Raw genomic sequence first — 24,093 nt, forward strand, 5'->3', positions numbered from 1 at the left:
TCTTGGACAAAAGGCATAGTTTATGTGGGAAAGCAAGCACTGTTTTAAGGTATTGTGTCGGTTCCCAAAACTCTATAATAAATGATTCAAACCATATAAAGCATGGTTCCCCAGAGCAAAAAAAAAAAAAAAAAAAAAAGACAAAACTTATTGAAGGGCAGGAAAGGAGACTGATATAAATACAGCACCATTATTTTTTATTATTGCCATGCTGTGTGACATGTGGGATCTTTGTTTCCCAACCAGTGATCAAACCCATTCCCCCTGCATTGGGAGTGGAGAGTCTTAACCAGTGGACCACCAACGAAGTCCTGGCCACACCATTCTAAGTCCATGAATAGGAAGAGAATATAACAAGGCTGTCAATAATTTCCAGTTAGTATATAGATTCAATAAGATCCCACTCACAATCCTAACAAGACTTTTCATTGAACTTGAAAAGATGATCCTAAAACTTGAATGCAGGAGCAAAGAGTTAAGAATAGCTTAGATACCCTTGGAGGATACTATCTACTTCACTTTTTCTGCAAAAATCAAATTGAGATCGAGTAAGAGCTTAATGTGAAAGAGTAATTTTGAACCTTTGCCTTGGTGACATAGAGACTCCTGGGAGAAAAAAAAAAAATCCTGGGAGAAAAGCTCCTTTCACCCCAAGAGCTAGTGTTTCATATGCTATCTCCAACGGCAGAAGATAAAAAGGAGATAAATCATTGTCCTATCGCCTTTTGCTTTTTTAAAAAAAAGCATATAAATTTATTCTATCAAATTCCAAAGTAGCAAAATAGTATTATCATTATTAGCTTTAGAAAAAATGTCACCAAGAGTTCCTTGGAACAGAGTTCCCCAATTACATGGTAAATTGATTTTGTTACACTGCTTTCAGGAACACAGTTATTCATGGAATGAGGCAAGCTTTCCTTGTCACAGAAGATTACATTATTTGCATCTTAGTTCACGTTTTCGTAGTTCTTTAAAGCTAACAAAATATTTTTTGGCATGTGCGTCTTAAGGAGTCAGTGCTAAAAAGGAAAATGCCCACTGACCTAGGATATCCTGGGAGTGGCATAGACTGTCCGTCAACGTGCTCTTAGGATCACTAGAGGTGTTTGACAGCTGCGCTAAGCAACCATCCAGAGTGCGAAGACAAAGCAGCAAAGCCAGCCAGGGCGCTCTGCCACCACCCTGAGATAAGTCAAGCCCTTTAACACCAGAAGCTGCTAAGGTTTTATTCCACACTCTCAGCAAGATAAGCTGCCTTTCACGCCTCACAAGACACTCAGATCTGGAAAGCAGCTCAGAAGAAAAAAAAAAAAGCTATTCAAATAAGTGTAATTATTTATTTCAGTGAAGAAAATTAGTAGGTTTCAAGTTATTTGAATTCCAGCTTCATGAGGAGCCAAGACGTGTGTGTCTTCTAGGCTCTGCAAACATGTGGATAGAGGAGACGAATAACCCCAGGGCCCTGAGTCTCTCTCGCTATCAGCCATTTTGCACTTACATCTGAGCCCCTCTCTGAAAGATGTCATTTGTCTCCCCATTTTAGAGATGAAACTGACATTTGAAAGGTCGAAACAACTTGCGCCAATTTCGTGCATTGGGGAAATTTGTATTCAACCTCACCCTCTTGTATTGCTCCCTCTGAATTGTCTGAACAGCTGGTAGTCCACATAGTTAGACTCTGCGAAGGTAAATAGGGCATACCTCTATTTACTATGTTTTTCTTTATTCAGGACTTCCCTAGTGGCTCAGCTGGTAAAGAATCTGCCTGCAATGTGGGAGACCTGGGTTCGATCCCTGGATTGGGAAGATCCCCTGGAGAAGGGAACGGCTACCCACTCCAGTATTCAGGCTTGGAGAATTCCATGAACTGTATAGTACAAGAGGTTGCAAAGAGTCAGACATGACTGAGTGAGTTACACTTCACTTTCTTTCTTGCACTTCACAAATACTACATTTTTTACAGGTTTGCAGCAACCCTGCATGGAGCAAGTCTATCAGCATCATTTTCCCAGTAACATTTGGTCACTTTGTGTCTCTGTGTCACATTTTGGTAATTCTCACAATATTTCAAGTTTTTTCAGTTATTGTATTTGTTATGGTGATGTTACTATTGGAAAAAGATTATGATTTGCTGAAAGCTCAGATGATGGTTAGCATATTTTTAGAAATAAAGTATCCTTAAATTAAGATTTGTACACTGCTGTTTTAGACATAATACTGTTGCACACTTAATAACTAAGTATAAGCATAATTTTATATGCCTTGAGAGGCCAACAATATACGAGTGTGACTCACCTTACTGTGATATTTGCTTTATTGTGGTGATCTACAGAGCCAAATCTGTAGTATCTCCAAGGTATGCCCGTATACACCTTGACTGGTGTGATTATTCGGGTTTCCCTGGTAGCTCAGCTGGTAAAGAATCCGCCTGCATTGCAGGAGACCCCAGGTTAATTCAAGCACAGAGTGGTGGACAGTCTGTACTCTGACTCCTCTGTGTTTTCCCTGAAGACTGCATGAAACCTCTAATATTTTTAGATTTCCTAGGATGGTTCCAATTTCAAATGTTCTGTCCAGGCAAAATATGAGTCTTCTTTCTTTTTTTTCATTAAGAAAATATGGTCACCTTACCTGCAGAACTCAGTGCACCTACATTTTAAAGGAGTAACACACATTCCTTCTTTGAGTGATCATCACCAGGACCTTCTGCAGACAGCTGCAAGGTCAAGGCAGACCACTCAGGATATTTTTGAACTTGGAAGGTGACTGTTACTAGATGATGACTCCCTGGGGGAGGAAGAAGGCATGTAGTTTTATAAGCTTCATCTCAGCCAAATCACAATATGAATGCCACTGTCACAGTCTGAGACTGTGTAACTACCAGAACGTTCCCAAAGAAACTCCTTGCTCCCCAGTGTCGTGACTCACTGAGGCAAACTCTATGACTGAGACTCACTGCGTCTCCAAGTTGGAAGGAACAAAGGAGGTCAGCCCAGCTGGCCTCAGACACTCTGCAGGAAGGGAGAAGGAAGGAGAGAGTAACAGTTGAGACCTGCCTTATCGGTGGCTAGCCACTTTTCTGACTACTTTCACTTGACAAGTTCAGAAGGTTGCATGCCAGAAGGGCTTCTTGGAGAAGGTCTTCCGTATCAGAGTGATAGCCTAAGTGTCTTGTGACAGAACTGCTGCTGAGCATCACACAGTTCTTTGTGAAATTAGAGTCTGCATGTGATCCATCTTCATTAAATGTCATGCATAGAACAAAGAGAAAAAGAAACTCGAAACCATGAATAATCTTTAGGAAATGTTGCAAAAGCAGATACTTTTAGAGTCAAACTTTCGGTTCCTAAACAGAAAGGGATGATCATTTTCCCTTAAAAGGCTTAGTTACCTCCCCATGAAAATCTCTTTCTCTGTCTTTCTTTCCATGGCAAAAGGTCAGATTATAGAGTCAAGCTCCAATCCAATCATATGATGTCATAAGACAGTAATTTAGTTTAAGCAGTCCTTACAAAGTGATGTGAATACATGACTGGAAGATGACAAAGTGAATTTTAGATAAGCACCTTCAATTAAGCTTGTTCTGATGTAGAAGTCCAAGGGACCAAAGCTATTTGTTTGGTCTTTCACATACCATCCAAAATTATTATTAGTGAATTATCTACCAAGGTTTTGTTAGAAATCACTGGTTAATTACCTCTGGAGAATTTGTGCAGTTAGGATTGAAAACTGAATTCTTTAAATAGCCAATCAAACAGTTAAGTGGAGTTTGGAGTGCCGAAGAACAGCATGTAAGACTTGGTTTAAGGAGATTGCTATGGTCACCTGATTCTGCCACTCCCACTACATAGTAATCCATTGGCTTAGCTAACATGAAATATCCATGTGAGTTCTGTTATAAAGCCAAATGACCAAATCTGTGATAAAAAGAATTCCAAAATATGCATCCCCCAGCTGTTATCCCAGGCACAAGAATGGCCCTTCTCTGTTACATGATTGGCATACTCGTGAGTTGTGTCATCTTTCCTGAGATAATGTTAGAACGCCTGTCTTCTCAGACAAGTTGAATGCAGAGGCTGTATTCCATTTACTTATCCCTGGAACCCAGGATGAAGCTTGGCACGTAGTACATGCTCAATAAATCAATAAACAAAGGAACATATTTTTGATGTGACATCATCACATATTTATCTGCTTTGGGTTTTCTATAGTACTGTAGAGAGAACTAGGCTAAAGATATTCAAGGGAATCTACTTTTAATTACTTTTACTAATTTTCCTAAGTGTCCCCATCTTCCCCAAAACTGCTGGTGCATCAGATCCTTAAAGACACTTACCTCTCTTGCCATCTATCTTCTACCCCATGCCATACCCATCTACTCTCTCTCCTTGAGGTCTCCTTTGAAAATATTGAGATTCTTTTTTAACTATTTTTTTTACAGACAAAGTCTTTGGGAATACTAGCCAGATCTTGACACATGAGAACCCTTCCTCCACATGGCAGATGAGACAAAAAAGGTCTGGGTATCCTCCAATTAAGAAAGCACACCCTCCCCAAGCCACCACTCTCTTTGATAGACCTTCAGGATCAAAGTCTCTGGACCCCCTTTTTTTTTCTTACTGTGTTTCTATTATAATATTAGTTGCTCAGTCATGTCTTACTCTTTGCCACCCCATGGACTGTAGCCTGCCAGGCTCCTCTGTCCATAGAATTCTCCAGGAAAGAATACTGGAGTGGGTTGCCATTTCCTTCTCCAGGGGATCTTCCTGACCCAGGGATCAAACCTGGATCTCCTGTATTGAAGGCAGATTTTTAACCTTCTGAACCACCAGGGAAGCCTGTGTTTCTACAGGGTTGCTTTTCTTCTCAAATGGATTGATGTGTGGTCCTCAGGGGAAAAGAGATTGCTGCTGCCCTTGGGCTGTAATCTTTGAACCTGCAAACAGCCAGAAAATGTTCCTCTGGTCCAGTTCATCAGGAGACTGCATTAGGTTTGGGGCAAAAATCCTCATAGAAATACAATGATTTTGCCTGGAACATCCCCCTGCTACATGAATATTGGTCCCTTGAACTTGTGATATCATGCAGCTCTCTGAGGAGTCAGGAATCTTGAGTCCCAGCCAGAGTTAACTTATCATGGCTAATAATTCGTCATTCACCACCACCTCTAGAACAAATGTTTATCAAGCACCTACACTGTGTAATGCACAGTGGCACGAGGCTGGCAGCGCTCACAGATGTAACAATGAGAATAAAGGGCTGCCATTTATTCAGATCCTATTTTGTGCCAGGCGCTTAGCTCCATGCTTATGGTTATTATCTTACCCAATTCTCCCCCAGACTCTATGACCTAGAGTCATTTAAGCCATCGTGTCCATTTTTCAGATGAAGAGGCTAGTCGGAAAACCAGGAAGAGGAAGGTCTGAGATTGACGCCAGCTTGGTTCAGTCCCAAGCCCAGTCATTCACTCTAACACTGCTCTCCATCCCCAAGAAAGGCTGGTTTGATGGGCTGAGCAGGATGGCAAAGAACACACAACTGGGAGAAGGAGGATAAACCATAGAAAGGGGATCATCTTTGTCTACAGTGAAGGGAGAGAGGAGAAGACTGGTGGAGATCCAGCCACATTGGTGATGGTAGAAGTTGAGGAACTTCATACCTGACATCCTCAATTTCCTCTAAGAAGTAAGAGGCAAAATCATCTGTTTGAGTCAAATTAGTGCAAGGATAGGGAAGAGGTAGTGATCATGATGAGGATGATGACAATAAGAGCAGCAAATATTGAGTTCATTACATGCTGCCTGCCTGTTTGCTAAGTCGCTCCAGTTGTGTTCGACTTTTTGCAACCCTCTGGACTGTAGCCTGCCAGGTTCCTCTGTCCATGGGAGTCTCCAAGAAAGAATACTGGAGTGGATTGCCATGCCCTCCTCCAGGGAATCTTCCGAATTCAGGAATCAAACCTGCATCTCCTGCGGTTCCTGGATTGCAGGTGGATTCTTTACTGCTGAGCCACAGGGGAAGCTCCCATTAAGAGCTGAAAATGCACTAATTTATTAACATGAGTGATCTATTTTAATTCTCACAATTCCATGTGATAGGCACTATTTTGGACTCCAGGAAACCAAGGCTCAAAGAAATGAAATAGAAAAGCCTATCACAGGACAGGGACTAAGTAATAAAACTGGGATTTCAATCCTGGAAGTCTGACTCTAGAGCCCAACCTGCTGAGGGGAAAATGAGAAGACCGTTCAGGATATAAAAAAAGATGACTCCTCATATGCTTTTCGTTTAAAAGATAAACATTAGAAAACCGGTGATCTAAGAGGTGGTTTGCAGGGGGAATTTTAGCCTAGCATGTTAGACAGAACATGGAGCAGCAAAGCCAACATGCCAAGGAGGTATTTAGACATGAAGAAACCAGAGTTCAAGAGAGAAATTAGGTGTAGAGCTTTTATAGCAATAACATATCATATGCACTGAAGCTCCAATACTTTGGCCACCTCATGTGAAGAGGTGACTCATTGGAAATGACCCTGATGCTGGGAAAGATTGAAGGCAGGAAGAGAAGGGAATGACAGAAGATGAGATGGTTGGATGGCATCACCAACTCAACAGACTTGAGTTTGAGCAAACTCCAGGAGATGGGGAAGGACAAGGAAGCCTGGCATACTGCAGTCCATGGGGTCACAAAGAATTGGATGTGACTGAGCAACTAAACAAATGCATGATGTTATAGTCACGAGAATTTTAACTGAATGAGTGATACAATTCAACACACATGCAAATATGTATATATAGACCCCAACATTCATTAAAGTTAGTAAAATATATCATCTCTGCCCACAAAACTCAGTTAAATACAACAGATTTTAAGCAAACCCTATAGAATCTCAATCTATAAAGTAGAATCAGAACTATTTTCATTTTTACTAAAGTCAAGTCTAATTTGAGTTTCAGTCATACTGAAGGAATACTGTAAACTTCAGGTGTAAAGTTACTTATCCTGCAGAACTACAGAGCTGATGGCAGATACTGTGAGCTGCCCTGAAACAGTACATAAGCAGAGTATACTGGTGAAGGAAGTAGATAAATGGTCTGTAGCACCAGAAGTAATCACATTAACAGCAAGACAAGGTTCTCCATGGAAAGCGCCAGTGAGTTCAACAGCGAGAAGAGGAGGACAGCTGTGAAGGAGGCTGCCAAGGACCAGAGGGAGAGGGTCTTGGGGAAACAGGGGGCTTTCCAGGGAGAAGATAAAGATTGGCTCCTGCTTTATTTTCTTTGCTATTTTCTATTCTTTACTTGGTACAGAGCCAACAAGAAGTTAATCTCTCCATTGAAAGAAGTTCTTTCATTGCTGAATTGTCGCTGAGGAAAAGGCCAGGCTCCAATGTCACTCATTCAAGGGTTTTATTAAATGAACAAACATCTCCAGTAAGTAGCTAAAACATTTTAACAGCATCTTTGGTTTTCTTGTAAACCAGTATCCCCAGATTTTTCCATCCCTTCCTTCCCATGATCCTCTGTTGACTTTTCCTATCACTCTCAGCCAAGCCCACACACACTGTCTTGCTCTGCACACACATGGCACGCTTGTTCCCATGCTCTATGGAAGACAACTTCTACATGGCCTTCATCCACAAGACTCTCACCAACCAGGCAACCTTGTGGGATTCCCCTTTATAGCATCTTTAAATTGCCTTACCCCAGCCTTTTAGTGATATTCCCACTTCAGCTATGCATTGAATTTGTAGGTAAATTTCTATTCTTTTTATTCCTAGGAATAATTTTTTAAATTTTGAATATTTTATTTTTATCTTTGTGACTTGAAAATGCAATTTAAAATGTATTGCCCAGAATCAAACATAGTCTAGCCTAGAACTTCCTGATTCTCAGTGTGACCTGGTCCTCAGAAACACTCGATCTGTGCCCTGAATAGGCAGGTTTCTTAAGCCCTCAAAGCTTTGCCTTTGCCATCTGTAATGCATGGACAACAGTCTTTAGCATAAGGCTTAGTTCTAATAACTGTTGTGAATGTAGATATCTATTCAGCTTGAGGCTTTGAGAATAGTTATTCTCCCTTTTAAATAAAATCTCATTTTAAAATTTGTTATCTTTTCTGTCTTGTATCATGCCCTAAGCTGTGATTCAAACACAGCTTTTGAAAACTACTTAGAAACTTTGGTGGAGAAGGCAATGGCACCCCACTCCAATACTTTTGCCTAGAAAATTCCATGGATGGAGGAGCCTGGTGGGCTGCAGTCCATGGGGTCGCTAGAGTTGGACACAACTGAGCGACTTCACTTTCACTTTTCACTTTCATGCATTGGAGAAGGAAATGGCAACCCACTCCAGTGTTCTTGCCTCGAGAATCCCAGGGACGGGAAGCCTGGTGGGCTGCCGTCTATGGGGTCGCACAGAGTCGGACACAACTGAAGCGATGCAGCAGCAGCAGCAGTAGAAACTTTGGAAAAATGATTAAATGAGTACACAGTTAACTTATTAATGAGGAGTTTTCATTCACTGAATGGACCATTTCTTTCTTCATTGGCTGATACAGTCATTAAAATACTCCATACAAGAGAAGGTCAAACCCCGAACTCCAGTGAAGTTCACATTAGCTGTGTCTGAAAAAGGAAAACAAAGTTCATGGAAAACTGAGGTCTGCAAAGCCAGGAGAATTAGGAAGATTCCTCCAGCTTGTCCTCTCATGGCCACATGGGATGAATGAAGTAACCGAATTTGATAGATGTAAGGAAGAAAAGGGGCTGAAAAACCCTCAACCTTTATAATCTGGAGTCCAGAAAATGTATTCTCTGGGTTGTCTCTCCCGCCTTCCCTCTTATCCTTCCTCCCTTTCTTCTTTCTTTCTATCTTCCCTCTCTCCCTTCCTCCATATATGTTCTGAATGCTTCAGGTTAGTTTTTTTTTTAGTATATACACTTAAGAAAAGAAAACTTGACTACTGCAATATTCTCAGTTCACTTTCATGTATTCAGATCCTCACTATATTCCTGTGGAAAAAGCAGGGCACACAACATCATCTTTTTGTATAAATAGGGAAACCAAAATGCCCCAAAGTGAAATGAAACTTGTCAAAGACCTCTTACAGTGATCCTGAAAGTCGAGATCGAAATCTAACAGTTAAACTAGGTCTAAGCTAAACCGAGAAATAGACAGGATTTTTTTAAAGAATAAGCTGGATAGCATCAGAACAATAAATTTACTAAGTTGACTAATGGTTTTAATGATTTCAGTCGTAATACAGATTTAAATATTCTACAGAATGCTTGCTGACAGTATTTTAAAAATCATAATGAGTAATTCAGATAAAACAAGACAAAATCACATCTAATATCTCTTTTTTGGAGGACACTTGACATTTTCTCTTTATTAGTCAAATGGCCCTTATACACCAAGTATAATGTAATTTCTCCCATTTTTCCCTGAAGGATTAATAAAAGACATAGATTGAGGGAAGAGGGGGTGCATCTTTTAAAGATGTAGAAGAAATGGTCAAATTTTTACTTATATTATTTCATTTAATAATGTTAACACATGTATTTAGAATAGTGTTGTAAAAAAAAAACAAAATATGAATTTAAAATTGTTTCTATTTTCATATTTTTCAAAAGATTGCATTCAAACCCTTTAGTTGAATCTTCAACATCAGTGTCATTGCTTGAGCCATTTTTGAGTCATTTATCACATTTTCAAGACCTCCTCATCTTCACTTTTAAGACATTGGAAAAATCAGCCTGTCACTAGAAAACTGATCCCAAGCACAAACACATTTGGATAACATTAGCTGTCAGGTTTTCAACTGTCCTCGGGTATGCATTTATGACCTATCTAAGGTAATCGTCCAATTTATTGCTTTAAAGCTTATTTTCAAAAGGTTTTTCCCCCCTTTATATCACTGGGTGGTTGCAGTTGGGAAGCATACTTTCAGAAATAATTGTGAGATATGAGTTAAATTCCTTTGCTTCTTTTTTACTTTATCGGTTCAGACAGACCTCAATAAATATCCAACTAAGGTTATCATGTTGATGTTTTCTTCAAGCAATATTTTACTGGTCAAGAGAAAAGAATTCAGACAGTAATTGTAGCATGAGACTTGTAAGGCCTCAAATATGAAGTGGACTCTTTTCTAAAGGAGAACTTTGGGGGAAGTCTTGACCTTTCACTTGGGCCTCTACAACAGCTGGCCTGAAGGCCCATTTGCCTATTAACTGCCAGCCTCTGACCTTCTTGGGGAATGAGGTTGCCTACATGAAACAATGGGAGGGCCAGGGAGCTCTAGGTCAAGGTAAAACTCTATTAATAGGATGAAGTATCAACCAGCAGTATGCTCCTGTATGTTTGAGACATATCTTTACAAGGCCAGAAATAAGGTCTTGCGTCAATACATACCCGTGGTTCTCTCCCTAGCTGCTTTTCTGGCAGACTGAGAAGATTCCAGAGTATCTGTTTGAAATGTTACACATTCATTCATCATCAGAATTTCAGTAGCTTTTTTAGCGCCATTGACATTTAGACCTCTGAATGAGAATCATCTCAGAATGGACCATGTATGGGAAAAATGTGGAAATGACAGCCATTCCAGAGAAGGCAGAAATGAGGAGCTCAGATTGGGAACTAATTTTAGTTATCCTGCACACGCCCACCCCTGTCACACTCCTCTGTATCTCTCTTCTCACCGAAGGTTTTGCTCATGCTGCGGGCAGTGTCTGATAGCATTTATAGACATCTTTGTGTTGCTCATCCCATAATGCTTTGGAAGAACTTAGAATTGCCCTTTGGTATCAATGACTTTTGAGAATGATTTGTATCATTCCATTGCTCCCAAATCATTGATAGATGTCGGGATTCTGAAATAAAGCTGCAGAAGCAGTTGTCAGCACATATTTTACAAACAAAGCTTATAGAGTGGTGAATTCCAATGACGGAACTTCAGGAAAAAGTATTCATCATAAGATGGAGTCAAGTGGTTCACACATTGGTGTTTTATCAGTTGGTGATTGTTGTTAGTAAACTCAGAGGTGTCCTACCAGGCAGACTGCCTCTGCCCAAAGACTGCCTGAATTGGAGATGCAACAGAATTCTGACTGGGACATATTGGTCAGGACCCATTCCGAGGTCATATATCTCCTCTGATGTTTTGTATTGCTATTCAGTTTTCATGAGTATACATCTTATCTCAACTAGTTTATGGTTGGATACTGAGTTTGTTAGGAGCCCGTTGGAAAGAGAAGAAAGAACTTCATGTGGAAATGAAATTTTTGTTCAGTGGTTTGAAGATTCTTGATAGTGGCCAGAGATTACTGACTAAAGGGAGCCTTCATTCTCCCAGAACCTCTGACAACAAAATCAGATGCAGATAGGGCTCAAGGAGAGATGTTATAGCATAAGGGGACATGGTTCTGTATACTTTTGAATATAAAAGAAAGATATGAAAACAATTTAATGCTTTGGCATTTTTATTAGCATTCATCATTCCCTTCTCTGCCCTCTAATTTTATTAAGCACCCACTACTGGCTACAAATTTGGATACAAGCCTTTCCATAGCCACTACTTTCTCTTATAACTCCTTTAATGTTTCCTTTAACACAATATTTAAGAACATAACTTTCTGTGTTACACAGACCTTTCTGTGTATCATATTGAATGCAGTAAGACCACTGATTGACCATACAAACTTGAGTTGATTACTGAGCCTTTCTGAGACTCTGTTTTCTTATTTATAAAATACTATGTGTAAAATAAATATGCTTTTACACTTAAAACTAATACAGTATTGTAAATCAACTATATTTTAATAAAAAAAGAAATAAAAATATAATGAAGACCAAAACACTACTTACCTCATAAGGTTGTTGTGAGACCATAAAATATTTTAAGTCCTCTACAGGTAAATGGTAAGATTCATTATTGTTATTTAGTGCACATTTTTCTTATTTGCTTAGATTGAGCCGTTTGCAATTGCCACCTTTGTAGGTTGAAATGGTAGAATACTGGTGGTCATATGATTTAACTTCTTGTATAGTTGTGTTTTCCAGATAGGCTTATGTTGGTTGCCATCAGAGTTAAGGAGACTGATCTCCTTAATAATGTACATAAGGAAAGGATTATGGTGTCCAAAGACTGGAGGTCCAGGCGTATAATTTTTATTCCAGTCATATTACACTTTGTATATTTGAGCATTTCTCTCAAGGCTTTCTACATTGGAGATGATTAATAAATATTAGCATAATTAATTCATATAACAAAACTTTAGGAAATAGCAAACTACTTGTTAAAAACCAGCCTATATTCCTTAGTTGTAACATCACAGTTCTAATACCTAAGACCAATTGACCCATCATTTCAAAAAAACTGGAATAGCACATATGTATGACTTGAGTTGACCTGGTTGAGTTTGCAAACTAGATCTATCATATAGAAATCATTTCACTTCAAATCAGTGATTCTTGATGAAAAACAAAGCTGTGCAAACCATAGCACGAAAATGGATGTTAACACTCATTATCAGAGAAATGCAAATCAAAACCACTATGAGGTACCATTTCACGCCAGTCAGAATGGCTGCGATCCAAAAGTCTACAAGCAATAAATGCTGGAGAGGGTGTGGAGAAAAAGGAACCCTCTTACACTGTTGCTGGGAATGCAAGCTAGTACAGCCACTATGGAGACCAGTGTGGAGATTCCTTAAAAAACTGGAAATAGAACTGCCATATGACCCAGCAGTCCCACTGGGCATACACACTGAGGAAACCAGAATTGAAAGAGACACGTATACCCCAATGTTCATCGCAGCACTGTTTATAATAGCCAGGACATGGAAGCAACCTAGATGTCCATCAGCAGATGAATGGATAAGAAAGCTGTGGTACATATACACAATGGAGTATTACTCAGCCATTAAAATGAATACATTTGAATCAGTTCTAATGAGGTGGATGAAACTTGAGCCTATTATACAGAGTGAAGTAAGCCAGAAAGAAAAACATCAGTACAGTATACTAACACATATATATGGAATTTAGAAAGATGGTAACAATAACCCTGTATACGAGACAGCAAAAGAGACACTGATGTATAGAACAGTCTTTTGGACTCTGTGGGAGAGGGAGAGGGCGGGATGATTTGGGAGAATGGCATTGAAATACGTATAATATCATATATGAAACGAGTTGCCAGTCCAGGTTCGATGCACGATACTGGATGCTTGGGGCTGGTGCACTGGGACGACCCAGAGGGATGGTTTGGGGAGGGAGGAGGGTTCAGGATGGGGAACACATGTATGCCTGTGGTGCATTCATTTCGATATTTGGCAAAATCAATACAATATTGTAAAGTTTAAAAGTAAAGTAAAATTTAAAAAAAAAAAAAGTAAAGAAAATGGATGTTAAGGGTGAGGGTTTCAGTCATATCTCTGTCCCCTCTCCAAAAAATGAAAAGAAATCCCAGATCAGGAATAAAAAGAGCTAAAAATTACTGGGAAATTTCTCTCTCTCTCTCTCCAGCCAGGGATGAGAGCACCATGAGAAACCAAAAGAAGCTTGGGATCCTCATACCCCACCCCACACAGTAATCCAGCCAATGCCGTCAGATCTAAAAATGACACATAATTATAGATGCAGCTTTGGTCCCTAGTCTGGATCCAGATCAAACAGTTCAGTGATGGCTGTGTCCATGCATGATCATTGGATATATCATAGGTGAGTTCTACTGAAAAGCCTAGGTAAGACATATAAATATAAGTTTAAAATATGAATCCAGAGAATGTTTTTAAATATATAGAGACAAAAAAGAAAAATTAGTGGTTGCAAGGGTATGGGTGGTGGGGTGGGTGGGACTCAGAAGTGATGGCTAAGGGGTACATGGTTTCTTTTATGTGATGTTGAAAAAGTTCTAAAATTGACTGTGGTCATGTAGTCACACAATTCTATGAATACACTAAAAGCCATTAAATTGTACAATTTAATTGGGTGAGTTATATGGTATGTGAATTATATCTCATTTAAAATCTTTAAAAGAACAAATAGGAAAAAAGAAAAAAGGAAGCAGAATTTCATTTCACAAATCTTTAGTTGTACCATGAAGATATATAAACTCTGTAAACATTTTGGTATATAAGTCTTTTGGTCTTTTTTTCCATGTTAAGAGAGCTTTGTAGTAATCTACCTTTTAAAACTTAATATAACTTGAATATCTTTATATGCCAATGTGCATTTATATAATCTTTATTACATGGCTACATAACACTTCATTTATTTTGCATATACCCACATTTCCTTACCCAATCACTAATTATTAAATATTCAGAATTTTTGCTATTTAAATAATTCTTTATACCTAAGAAAACAAAAATGAACAGGGAAAACCTTTGATAAAAGACTAGATGAACTCTTAAAATTGTCAGTGGTACAAGCAGAAAAATTGACTTTTTCCTTCCATTAAAATGCAGGCTAATATTGTATAACATGTCTCTATAATACATAGATACCTACTGTGTGCCACCACTGTGCTTTGTGCTGGGGAATCTACAAATGACAGAAACTATTTGTCCTTAAATAAGATCTGAACTACCACTTCATAGACGATATTCCTAATTCTTTTTAGAAAATAATTCAAGGTAATGTCATATCATACTCCAGATAACCGTATTTTGCTTTCCCAACCTAAACCATGGAATGCAATAATGTCAGGGCCCAAAGATCATCTATAGAAGCCCTACGTCATTATACAGAAGATGTGAAATCTTAACCCAAAGATGTTTGATGACTTTTCCCAGGTGACATAGTCTCTAATAGAACTGAGATTTCAACTCAACTCGCCATGAGTCCAGAGCATCCACCATTTCTTATTGGTTCAGTTCAGTTCAGTTCAGTCACTCAGTCGTGTCCGACTCTTTGCGACCCCATGAATTGCAGCACGCCAGGCCTCCCTGTCCATCACCAACTCCCAGAGTTCACTCAAACTCACGTCCATCGAGTTGGTGATGCCATCCAGCCATCTCATCCTCTGTCATCCCCTTCTCCTCTTGCCCCCAATCCCTCCCAGAATCAGAGTCTTTTCCAATGAGTCAACTCTTCGCATGAGGTAGCCAAAGTACTGGAGTTTCAGCTTTAGCATCATTCCTTCTGAAGAAATCCCAGGGCTGATCTCCTTTAGAATGGACTGGTTGGATCTCCTTGCAGTCCAAGGGACTCTCAAGAGTCTTCTCCAACACCACAGTTCAAAAGCATCAATTCTTCGGCGCTCAGCTTTCTTCACAGTCCAACTCTCACATCCATACATGACTACTGGAAAAACCATGGCCTTGACTAGACGGACCTTTGTTGGCAAAGTAATGTCTCTGCTTTTCAATATGCTATCTAGGTTGGTCATAACTTTCCTTCCAAGGAGTAAGCGTCTTTTAATTTCATGGTGCAATCACCATCTGCAGTGATTTTGGAGCCCAAAAAAACAAAGCCGACACTGTTTCCACTGTTTCCCCATCTGTTTGCCATGAAGTGATGGGACCAGATGCCATGATCTTCATTTTCTGAATGTTGAGCTTTAAGCCAACTTTTTCACTCTCCTCTTTCACTTTCATCAAGAGACTTTTTAGTTCCTCTTCACTTTCTGCCATAAGGGTGGTGTCACAGCTAATCTCCTCTCTACAATACCCTCCCTGCAAGCCCAGCTCTAAAAGCTCCTTCCCCCAATAACTTGTGATGTGAGAGTAGGAGCTTGATCTGAAACAAAATTCACTTCCTCCACTGTTAATTATGGTTAAGAATTGAGAGAATGCTCATGCAATTAACATTAAGATGTGAATGGTGATGGGTTACTCCTCCAGGGAATATATACATCCAATACTCTCCACGTGTTCCTAGCCCCATGCCTTTTACAGAGCATTTACATTTCATATCAGAGTTGCATAATCAACAGTATGACATGTATTGTACAGATGGGTAAATCTAAGACTCAGGCAAGTTTTCCTTTCTCTGGACAGAAAACATAGGTGGCAAAGATGAAGTGGATGCTCAGAACTTCAGTCACTGAATCCAGGACTCTTTCCACTAACACATTATCTTGATAAAAGCATGGAAGCCTATTGGGGTATTTTTGAGCAGCGTAGATTTTTCCTTCTTCCTCCAAGAATAGGAATCAACCATTTGGCTCTTATGAATATTTGCCCCTGCACTCCCACTCCCATCCCTACTGCTAAACTAAAAGACCTCTGTCTGCTGTCTTCCAGATTGAAATGAGAGACTATTTCCTTTCGTCTCCAAAGGAACAGAGCTCTTCATAAGTTTCATGGATGCACGCAAGGCACCGCAAACTTTAAGATTATTTAAAATTCGGTTTTAGTGGGGGCCAGGTTGAAAGATTCAGAGGAAACAGTATGAAATGTTAAAAAGATAGATAGATTTTATATTTCTTAAAAAATTCTGCCCCAGGAAGCAAGACCTGATACTCTTTAAATTCTTCCCCACGACCCCGTCCCCCACTTCTGCCCACATGAGGATCACACCCTTCTCATCACAGGAATCCTCCACCCTGACACGTCCTGGGCTGTGCTTCTCCTTCCAGCCTTTCAGCACCAAATATTGGACACACATTCTTTTAAAGGCTGTGGCTGCTGCTGCCTCATGCGACCAGCGGCCGCACACCACAGTCCACCGAGGGTGATGGAACGGGTTATCACAGATCAAATTCCTGTGTCAGTCACTTCCTCCCCTTATCAGGCAATCGGGGCTTTTTGTGAGGGATGGGGTGGATGTCAGCCCTTGCAGAACACCAGCAATCCTAACAAGCCTGACTTCTTGCATGCAGTCTGGGAAGGCGTTCTCAGCTGTGCTAAGAGAAGATGCTTTTAAAGAGGGGATCAGAGCAGACAGCTGGGGGCCGTCAGTCGTGCACTCACTCATCCACAAAGGCCAACTGAATGCCTATTGTTGCCAGACCCGGGCTGGGGCACCGTGGAGATAATGAATGAGGCTTGTCCTCAAGGAGGATGTGCAGACAATGTGATAAACTTGTAGCATGCTTTGGGGACCCTGTGCTGTCTGACTGTAAGAGGACCTAGGGATTATCAGGCTTTACTCACAAGAAGGCCAACACTCAGCGGGTTTAGCATCCATCATGTGGCCTCCTTGAATGGGCTGTGCTGCCCATATTAGAACCCAGAGCTAATTCCCTGCTCAGTACACTCCCCACGCTTGCCCCAAGGTCCCTCCTCTGGGAATCTATAGGATAAACCATAGAGAAGTTCACAGGGTCTTTATTCACACATTGCTTCTGTCATTTGTGGGTTAGATTATCATGGCTTGTTGAGACTGTCTTTAAGCAAAGATTATCTACTCGGGAACACCTCTTGGTGTAAAACTTTCGGGATATCATTCCATTTATTCCTTTCAATTCTAAACCAGCTCAAGTACTCACCATTAAGAAGATTCACATAATAGAGTGCTATAGTGGAAAAACTCTCCTTTCTCTTCAAAATAAATAAATATATGTGCTGTTTCTAATCATTTTCTTTCCCTTCCTAAACGATTTCTTCCTGAACTCATTAGGTGAGACCCTGCAAAGTAGACATCCATGCTTGAAGGAAGGAGAGTAGGAACCGTAGTGGTCAGAGAAGGGATTCAGGGTCCAAGTGGGGTGAGGTCAGCCACATGGGGAAGAGCTGCTAGTGGCTCTGGAGGAATTGATGGTGCAGGATGATTGATCAAATAAATCAATAGATTAAGGGTAACAGGAGTTAAGTCCTTACTGTCAGAGAAGGGAGTTACAAATGGGAAAAGTGAGAAACTGAAATGAACCTTTTGCTGTTAAATTTAGATTGGAGGTATTCGTGTGAACCATGACTTTCAGTAGATATAGATCTAAATGATATATGATGGATAAATTGTGTCAATATCTATAGATATAAAATGTTATGTCTATATTTATAAATATGCACAAATATTTAAAAATATGTGTGTATATACATACCGTCCCTCACTCTGGCCACTAAGAAAGTAAGGGCAAAGATACTCTGACATAAGTATCTCTGTGAACACATCTAGAGCCCATATCCTAGCTTCTGAACATCATTCTCCAGTAAAAGGAATCAGTGCTCCTTGTAGAAATGGCTGATTTCAGGGCTGGAGCAGGGGAATTACAAGATGAGCCTGGCACATCTGTTGTCTTCAAAAGACAATTACGAAGAACACAAGGAATAATGGGGGCCCTCAACAGGATACAGAAGCCAAAGTAAAGCCCTCCTTCTGGGCAAATCAAGGACAATTTGAGCCTCCAATAAATAATCATAGCAATGGATTGCAACCCATTGAGTAAAATAGTAAATCGGGCATCTATAAACACAAATAAACATATGAATCAATGGAACCTTTAGTGGGAAATGGAATATTAACATGGTTCCCAAGTATCTCTCAAAAAAAGCCTCATTAAGAATAAAGGCAAAAGGAGTGAAAAAGCTTGGCAGAAGCCACCTTAATCAAAGGATCAAAGTGAGCATTATCAGTAACAGAACAAAACCAAACCAAGACCTCCCTGTTGGGATGCAGTGAGACATATACAGCATCACCTCAGTGGTACTCCTACCAATGATATATAGCCTGAATCTAATCATATGGAAACATCAAACAAAGGAAATCAAGGGATGCTCTATAAAATAGCTGGCCTGTAATCCTCAGATGTATCAAGGTCATTGAAATGAAGAAAAGATTGAGGAACTGGGAACTAAAGAGGTATAACAACCAAATGCAACTCTTGATTCTGAACTGAATCCTTTTTCTATAAAGGACCTTAATAAGATGATTGGCAAAACTTGACTGGGAGCTTAAGAATTAATTGGTAATAGTGTACCAATGTTAATTTCCTGATCTGTTGGTTGTATTCTGGTTATGTAGAAGAATGTCCTAGTTTGCAGGAAATGCAAATAATTCATGGTTGGTGACCATTAGGGTGGAACTTACACTCAGATGGGTCAGGAAAATAAGGTTCTTTTCCCTCTGCTTATAACTTTAGTGTAACTTTTTTGTTGTGTTAAAATAAAAATAAATTATAAACAAATAATGTGGAATCAGTGCTCATCTGTTGATAAAATGTAGGAAGTGTTCTGCTGTGCTCATTTTTCCTTATTTATATTCCTGGTTCCCACTAAGTGAGACCATCAAAATGGGATGTTAATTTATTTGCTCAATCTGTGGTTCTACTCTGAACAAGAAAAGCCCCTTAGTGATGAGCACTTCAACATTCATTTTTAACAAAGGCACAGGAGGCGACATTCAGTTGACCAACACACTATTTCATTTTTAAAATTAGATATCTCAACGCAAACTAACTAGCTCTGGTGCTTAGTTTTTGTCTCAATGCAGTAAATAAACTGGAAGAGACCTATTGGTCTGGGTGTATTAATCATCGTGGGAAGAGGGTGGAGTTATAACTGCTCCCCTGGGAATCTTTTTCTCTATGGAAGCTGACATTGAAACTCTTCTCTGAGGGGGTGTGTGTGTGTGTGCCCGTGCGTGTGCACACAAAGTGCAGTGGTAAGGAAGGCCCAGAAACAGTAGGCATTTGACATTCCTCCCAGCTCTAAATTCTAACACTCTCAAATCTCTTCTTGAGGGAATCTTCCTACATTGTTGGTGGAAATGTAAACTGGTGCAGCTACTACTGAAAACAATGTGGAGGTTCCTCAAAAAACTAAGAGTAGAGATACCATAGGATCCAGCCATACTGCTCCTGGGCATATATTCAGGCAAAACTATAATCCAAAAAGATACTTACACCTTTATGTTCTTGCAGCGCTATTCACTATAGCCAAGACATGGAAACAATGTTCATCTCAGATGAATGGATAAGGAAGAGGTGGGACATATATGCAATGTAATATTACTCAGCCATAAAAAAGAATGAAATAACGCCATTTGCAGCTACATGGATGGACCTAGAGATTATTATACTAAGTAAACTACCACACAATTGCACTCATCTCACACGCTAGTAAAATAATGCTCAAAATTCTCCAAGCCAGGCTTCAGTAATACATGAACCGTGAACTTCCAGATGTTCAAGCTGGTTTTAGAAAAGGCAGAGGAACCACAGATCAAATTGCCAACATCTGATGGATCATCGAAAAAGCAAGAGAGTTCCAGAAAAACATCTATTTCTGCTTTATTGACTATGCCAAAGCCTTTGACTGTGTGGACCACAATAAACTCTGAAACATTCTGAAAGAGATGGGAATACCAGACCACCTCACCTGCCTCTTGAGAAACCTGTATGCAGGTCAGGAAGCAACAGTTAGAACTGGACATGGAACAACAGACTGGTTCCAAATAGGAAAAGGAGTACCTCAAGGCAGTATATTGTCACCCTGCTTATTTAACTTCTATGCAGAGTACATCATGAGAAATGCTGGGCTGAAGGAAGCACAAGCTGGCATCAAGATTGCCAGGAGAAATATCAATAACCTCAGATATGCAGATGACACCACCCTTATGGCAGAAAGTGAAGAAGAACTAAAAAGCCTCTTGATGAAAGTGAAAGAGGAGAGTGAAAAAGTTGGCTTAAAGCTCGACATTCAGAAAACTAAGATCACGGCATCTGGTTTTTCCAGTAGTCATGTATGGATGTGATAATTGGACTATAAAGAAAGCTGAGTGCTGAAGAATTGATGCTTTTGAACTGTGGTGTTGGAGAAGACTCTTGAGAGTCCCTTGGACTGCAAGGAGATCCATCTAGTCCATCCTAAAGGAGATTAGTCCTGGGTGTTCATTGGAAGGACTGATGTTGAAGTTGAAACTCCAATACTTTGACCACTTGATGTGAAAAGCTGACTCATTTGAAAAGACCCTGATGCTGGGAAAGATTGAGGTCAGGAGGAGAAGGGGACGACAGAGGATGAGATGGTTGGATGGCATCACCAACTCAATGGACATGGGTTTGAGTGGACTCCAGGAGTTGGTGATGGACAGGGAGGCCTGGCATGCTGCGGTTCATGGGGTCGCAAAGAGTCGGACACGACTGAGCGACTGAACTGACTGATTATGTGTCAGTTACAAATCGACTGGTCATCTTCACTCTGGGACTCAGGAAGACAGAGTAGCGTCTGCTTGGAACATCACTGTTCCTTGTGGCAGAAGGAACAGGAATATGGTGCAGCAAATGTCAGCTCCTAAAATTTCTGCCCAGAAGTGACACATCCCACCTCCATTCACATTCATTGACCAAAACAGTTCACATGCACAAGTCTGATGCCCATGGGACAGGGGGATAAAATGCTTTCGTCCTTTTCAGGGAGGGGCATATTTGGAACAATAATACAGTCTCCTTTATTTCCTTCCACTGAGAACAGTGGGGATTGGGTTGGGCAAGCACAGCAAGACCGCACACACAATTCTGTGCTGATAAGTAGGGTGGAAACATTCTGTGTGCTGTGCTATGCACTCAGTCACTCAGCTGTGTCTGACTCTTTGCAACTCTATGGACTGTAGCCCACCAGGCTCCTCTGTCCATAGGATTCTCCAGGCAAGAATATTGGAGGCCAAAGCAATATGCCCTCCTCCAGGGGATCTTCCTGACCCAGGGATCAAACCGTAGTCTCTTATGTCTCCTGCATTGATAGGCAGGTTTTTTACCTCTGCTGCTGCTGCTAAGTCACTTCAGTTGTGTCGGACTCTGTGCAACCCCATAGGTGGCAGCTCACCAGGCTCCCCTGTCCTTAGGACTCTCCAGGCAAGAATGCTGGAGTGGGTTGCCATTTCCTTCTCCAATGCATGAAAGTGAAAAGTGAAGGTGAAGTCGCTTAGTCGTGTCTGACTCTTTGCGACCCCATTGACTGTAGCCCACCAGGACCCTCTGTCCGTGGAATTTTCCAGGCAAGAGTACTTAGCACCATCTAATCTGTTGTTGTGGTTTAGTCCTATTCTGTGGTAACAGGTAAATATTGGTGACTTACCAGGAACATATATCTGATATTATATGAACTGCTCTACTTGGCAATTAGTCACGGGTGGTAGATAGGTTATCATGAAGGGCCTTGAACAGCACTTTTCAAAACCAGGATTCTAACTAGGGACCCAGGTTGAATATCAGGAAACTTGGGGATCCAGGGGTGGAAGGAAGAAGTGGAGAAATATCCCACCAACAAGAAGGCGCTGTAGCTGGGGCTTAGGCAAGGAGGTAAGATGCACCTTTTCTTTATAAGGACAGAGACTTCCCAGTGGTCCAGTGGTTAAGACTCTGCACTTCCACTGCAGGGGGGCATGGGCTCCATCCCTAGTCAGGGAATTAAGAACCCACATGCTGCAAGGTGAGCTAAAAAAAAACAAAACATTGGGGAAAAAAAGGGTTATAAAGACACGTACAGGATAGTATTGAGTGTTGGATGGCCCAGTTGGAAATGAGATATGATGTGAAAAAAATCTCAGGAGATTAGAGATGGGCAAGGCTTGTAGCTGTTGTTCAGGGGGCATGAGGTAGTTCTTGGTCCTTGAGTAGGAACATAGGTGGAAGTGGGCTGGCCGCAGCCCCCGAAAGTCTCCATAGACCACACCCAGGGGTTTGAATGGGCAGTAGTCACTGCAGAGGGAGGTGACTTGAACCCAGAGAAACACTTGGGTTTGGTCCTCTCTGATCGGCCCTAGTAGTTAAAACGTCCTTGTCCTTCCAGGGTCCAGACCACTCCCGAACTTTCTCAACAAATTATCCAGCAGCCCTTGTTGCCAGGCCACAGGGTAAACTGGAAGGGGGAAACAAAAGAAGGGGAAAAAGCCTTTTTCCAATTCTCCTTATTTTATTCTACTTACATAAGGTCTTACCAGCATTCACTTGGGGTGTAAGGTGGGATTAAGGAAGAACGGAGTGAGGATGCTTGTGCTTTTATAACTCTTCAAATAAAGTGTTATTTTTTGAAGGTTGTGGACTCACAATGCTTGTTTAAGAAATGTTTGTTGCCTGCTGAAATCTTTTTAAAATCTAACACAATTTCTGATTCTGTTCATCAGATTGGCTAAGGTTTCCATCTTTTTCCTGCCCCTACCCCATGCTAAGCCCTATAAGCTGATGTTTTCCTTTTAGAGGCACAGTTCTTAGAGACCTTCTTCTTTTTTTTTTTTAAACTTTACAATATTGTATTGTTTTTACCATATATCAACATGAATCCGCCACAGGTATACATGTGTTCCCCATCCTGAACCCTCCTCCCTCCTCTCTCCCTGTACCATCCCTCTGGGTCGTCCTACTGCACCAGCCCCAAGCATCCAGTATCGTGCCTGGACTGGCGACTCATTTCATATATGATATTATACATATTTCAATGCCATTCTCCCAAATCATCCCACCCTCTCCCTCTCCCTCTCCCACAGAGTCCAAAAGACTGTTCTATACATCAGTGTCTCTTTTGCTGTCTCATATACAGGGTTATTGTTACCATCTTTCTAAATTCCATATATATGTGTTAGTATACTGTATTGGTGTTAGACCTTCTTTTAAAATATTTATTTATTTATTTGGCTGCATGAGGTCTTAGTCATAGCATGTGGGATTTTGTTCCCTGACCAGGGTTTGAACCTGGACCCCCTGCATTGGAAGTACAGAGCCTTAGCCACTGAACCACCAGGGAAGTCCCCAGACCTCCTTTTTTTTTAGATAGTGGGAATAAACACCCGCCATACTCCTATTTGCAATAATGAATCCAGGTTCTGTGAATTTAGAGGGAAAAAATTCACGAAATACAGAGAGCATCTGTAAAGCTTGTATGTGTGTGTGTAAAGGTATCCTGTAAAGGTAAAGGAATCCTGTCTTCTTTCCTAAACCAGAGCACTGCTCCTGTGTGTGTGTGTGTAAATATCTGAACTACACTTGCACAGAGACCTTCTTTCAGGCCCCTTGCAGGCTTCCCTGAGTCACAGCCCCGCCTTCCCAGAGAAGTGCCCCAATTTGCCTTATAAGGTAAAACTGAGGTTTCTAATTTCTCTTCTGAAGATTGCAGGGAGTAGAAACAGCAGGTGCAGAGAGGCATGGTCCAGGGTTGCATTTCCACAGTGACTCAGGGAGTCTTCTTGGAAAACAGATCCCAGTGAGGGTGC

The 24,093-nt window shown here is 40.7% G+C and overlaps 1 non-coding gene across 1 annotated transcript; it reads right to left on the minus strand.

Moving 5' to 3' along the window:
- Positions 1-23,554: 23,554 nt before the first annotated feature.
- On the minus strand, positions 23,555-23,627 carry TRNAG-UCC (transfer RNA glycine (anticodon UCC)). The gene has a single exon. It is a non-coding gene; the product is annotated as a tRNA-Gly (tRNA).
- Positions 23,628-24,093: the final 466 nt, after the last annotated feature.

Source organism: Bos taurus, chromosome 11 (genome assembly GCF_002263795.3).
Source record: "Bos taurus isolate L1 Dominette 01449 registration number 42190680 breed Hereford chromosome 11, ARS-UCD2.0, whole genome shotgun sequence".
Classification (NCBI taxonomy): Eukaryota; Metazoa; Chordata; class Mammalia; order Artiodactyla; family Bovidae; genus Bos; species Bos taurus.